Source organism: Coturnix japonica, chromosome 28 (assembly GCF_054131305.1).
Source record: "Coturnix japonica strain WE chromosome 28, WE-NBRP24, whole genome shotgun sequence".
Lineage (NCBI taxonomy): Eukaryota > Metazoa > Chordata > Aves > Galliformes > Phasianidae > Coturnix > Coturnix japonica.
In genome coordinates, this window is record NC_140690.1 from 4,561,686 (window position 1) to 4,565,377 (window position 3,692).

The window sequence follows — 3,692 nt, forward strand, 5'->3', positions numbered from 1 at the left end:
TCCTTGAGTTGTTTGCAGTTCTAAGCCATTTATCAGCTCTCTATTATTTCTTTCCTTTCATCCAGATACAACAAGACTCACTTTCTTTGAAGCCATGACAGGAGGCTGGACCATCATGGGAACAAAACCCGCAGGACACCTTTGTTCTGCTGAAGCTCAGGCACACAGCCCAGTGACTTCAGAACTTATTCAGGTACCTTCAGCCAGTTTTCACCCCCAGCCTTGGATTCCGTGCCTGCGTGTCCTAATGGCAAACTGTCCTCATGGACAGAGGCAGCACTACTGCCATCTCAGACATGCAATGCAGATATCTGGACGTAACATGGGGACTTCTGCTCTTGGCTATGTAAAGACAGCAGAAAATACATGACACATCTCCTGACGTGACTTAAGTGGTCTTGTCCCACGTGAATGATGCCATGATTCTATAGTTCTATGGTGCTGTGATTTCATGGCTCTGTGATTCCATGACTTGCTGATTCTAGTCTGTGATTCCATGGTTCAGGTACTCCGTGATTTTGAGATTCCATGATTCTAAAAGGCATGGTCTTTGGGCTTTGAAGCAATAAATGAGGAGGAAACCAATCAGCCATAGCCAAGTTCTGTTATTCACTCCTGATCTCCAGCATGATGACAAAGGCACTGAGTGAACACTGCCAACCTTCCTGTGTGTATGTTTCCCCATCACCCAACTGTCCCCACTGCCCACACAGAATCATAGAATGGCCTGAGTTAAACATACCATATGATCATCTAGTTTCAATCACCCTGCTATGTGCAGGGTCACCAATCACCAGACCAGGCTGCCCAAAGCTACATCCAGCCTGGCCATGATGGCCCCACCTACAAACTTCCAGATCCCTGTCACCAAGAAGTTCCCATTTGGTTGCACGTCCCCATTTTCCCATATCTCCATGACTTCCCCAAACTGCCGTGACATACTCATGTTCCCATGATGTGTTCGTATCACATGATGTTCTCATATCTTCATGTCCTCATATCCCTGTGTCCCCTTGCCTTCCAAATATCTCCATAAGTTCCTCACTACCCATGTCCCTATTACCCTCTCACCTCCCAGTGTCCCCAAATGCTGTATCCTAGTTCCCAAGAAGAATCAGCCTCACACCATGTAGTCTCACAGGACAGGACAGAACTCAGGGATGAGTCCTTGGACAAAGACATGGTATGAGGACAGCATTATCTCTGGGTGGTCCTGGGGGAAAGAAAGGCCGTGTGTGCTGAGTGCTGGGACCTGAGGGCTTTGGGCTCAATGCCATCAGGATCCCAGCACTCAGTGTTCTTCCTCTGATCCCTGGCTTCCTCATGTTTCCTGGGGCCAAGGAAGGGGACAGCTGCATGCTGGGCTCAGTCCATGTCAGGGGAGTCTGCCAAGCCCAGGGGCATCTGGGGAGTGGGAGGGGCTCAGGGAGGATAAATGCAGACCTTGCCTCCTGCAGCCTCACCCAGCTCCCAGAGCACAGAGGAAGATGAAGGCAGCTGTGCTCAGCCTCGTGATGCTCCTTGCTGCCCTGTGCTGCACAGTGGAAGCTCAGGTGAAGCATCTGTGGGGGATGTGGGCTGGGGCTGGAGGTGATTGGCTACTGGGGATCCCCAACACAATCTCTCACTCTCTCTCCTACTCCTCTCCCCACAGTCACTTGTGCAAGTGCCGGACTCTGAAGTTGCTGTGGTGAGTGCCTGGGCAGCCATGCTGATTGTGCCCAAGGATGGCCCTGCAGGGAGCTCTGAAGGAGCGGGTGGGGTCTGTACCTGCCTGGCAGAGGCTGCCCCTATATTTGGCACATCCAAATTTCTTCCATTTGCACCCTAGTCATCTTTTCTCTGGCTCCCCCAAATCCCTTTTCTTGGCTGTTCCAAATGCCCTCTCTTTGGGTCCCCACATCCCATGCTTTTTGCACCAACAGATCTCCTTTAATTGGCAACCCAATTCTCATCTCTTTAGGTCCCCAATCCCTTGTGTTTCATTTTCCCTCATTCTCTGTTCCTCTCTGTTTGGCACCCCTATTCCCCTCCTTTGGGCCCCCCAAACCCCTGCTCTGTCCTTATACCCAGCCCCAGCCCCAGCCCTGGGCTCCTCCATGGGCAGAGGTGCACAAAGACCTTGGCAACCATGAGGTTGGGGGCAGCCCTGCGACCAACCAGGCTGCTTGGATGGGGTCACCCTGTGATCCCCCAGACTCACAGTTCCCTCATTGCTGCCTCATGGCTCTTCTTCCCCAGGTGCCACCACCTGTTGCTGTTGCCCTTCCTGGATTGGTGAGTTGGGTGACCATGGGGCAAGGATGGGGCTGGGATGTCTTGCTGTTCTCAGTTCCCCTGAGACTTGGAGACACTCCTGCCGCCCCAAAGCCTCTGTTGGGCTCCCTCCAGATGTGGGAGGGCAATGGTCAGGGGGGGGAGGCAATGGGGGACAGTTGGGGCTGAGCTGGCTACAGGACCGTGCCTTGGCCATGCTGTTCTTGTGCCCACAATGGGTCCCTGCACCTTCAGGGTGTCCCCTGTGTCTTATTGCTCCCAGTGTGTTCCATTCTCCCCATACCCTCTGTGTGTCCCTAACGACCCCTTTTTCCCCAGGATGTGCTCAGCAGGACAGAGGAGAATCCCCCGCGCGTGAGACGTGTGGCCCTGGATTTACATGTCTAGGTGAGCAGCACAGGGATGCTTACAACCCCACAGGGGACTTAGGGGACCCTGGCTGTATCTGGAGCCCTGAGGACTGGGCATCAGGTGCTGGGAATTGATGGTATGGAGGGGACTGTCCCTGACCTGTTCCAGGGGGACCTGGGCACTCTCACCTCCAGCCCTTCCCTTGCAGTCTACAGCGATGTGCAGAGGAACAGATCTGGAGGGGGCAGGCTCAGGGTGCCCTATGGATGGCCCAGAGTCACCATGCAGCTGAGACAGGGGGTATGGCTTCTGTTCCCATGGGACCCACATCCTGCCCTGGGTCTCTTGGCTGCTGCCAGTCCTTCTCCTGCCCTAAGTCCTTGGGGACAAACCCTGCAGGGACAAGGCTTCTCCTTTCCAGTGATGCCCTCTGACATCCTCTGATGACCATTGCTGCCCTCTGATGACCAGTGTTGCCCTCTGATGACCAATGAAGACCCTGATGATCAATGACACCCTCTGATGATCAATAAATCCCTCAGCAAAGCTACACTCTGTGTGTCTGTGTCCTTGTTCTCATGCTCAGCATGGACTGCTTGGATCTGTCTCTGCCTGGCAGTGGTCACCTCAAAGTGCTGGGAAGCTTCCCCAGCTCCATGCCATGCGCACCATGTCCTGCACCCCTGTGGGCTTCACCACCCTCTCTCATCATCTGCCTCAAAGTCCTAAAGGATGGAGATCCTCATGCTGCCAAGCAGCCCCAGTACCCTCCCTCTGCTCTCTCTCAGCTCATCCATACTTTTCCTCCCAAACTCATTACACTTTGATCCATGGACACAGCGTGACTACATCACCCTCCTTTTACCCCCAGTCTTTCTGCAGCCACTTGTCCCTCCTTTGGGTCTGCTTTAGTCCTCTTGCATTGGTGCCCCATCTCCCAGAACAAGGTCTGCTCACCCCCTCCCATGGACGCCTCAAATCTCCTGATGACCAAGTGACACCCTCTCTTGATCAGTGATCACTAGGAAGAGTGGGGAGTGAGCAGATGAGCATATGTTGCTCAA

At 53.7% G+C, this 3,692-nt stretch overlaps 1 long non-coding RNA gene across 3 annotated transcripts; it reads left to right on the plus strand.

Moving 5' to 3' along the window:
* The first annotated feature begins 1,420 nt into the window (after positions 1–1,420).
* LOC146756114 (uncharacterized) lies at positions 1,421–3,178 on the plus strand. 3 transcript variants are annotated; one of them, XR_014937587.1, is made up of 5 exons: positions 1,436–1,553; positions 1,655–1,690; positions 2,242–2,277; positions 2,596–2,664; positions 2,837–3,178. It is a non-coding gene; the product is annotated as an uncharacterized LOC146756114 (long non-coding RNA). The 3 variants fall into 3 exon arrangements; XR_014937585.1 differs by lacking the exon at positions 1,655–1,690 and having other exon boundaries at positions 1,421–1,553; positions 3,028–3,178; XR_014937586.1 differs by lacking the exon at positions 1,655–1,690 and having other exon boundaries at positions 1,421–1,553; positions 3,050–3,178.
* Positions 3,179–3,692: the final 514 nt, after the last annotated feature.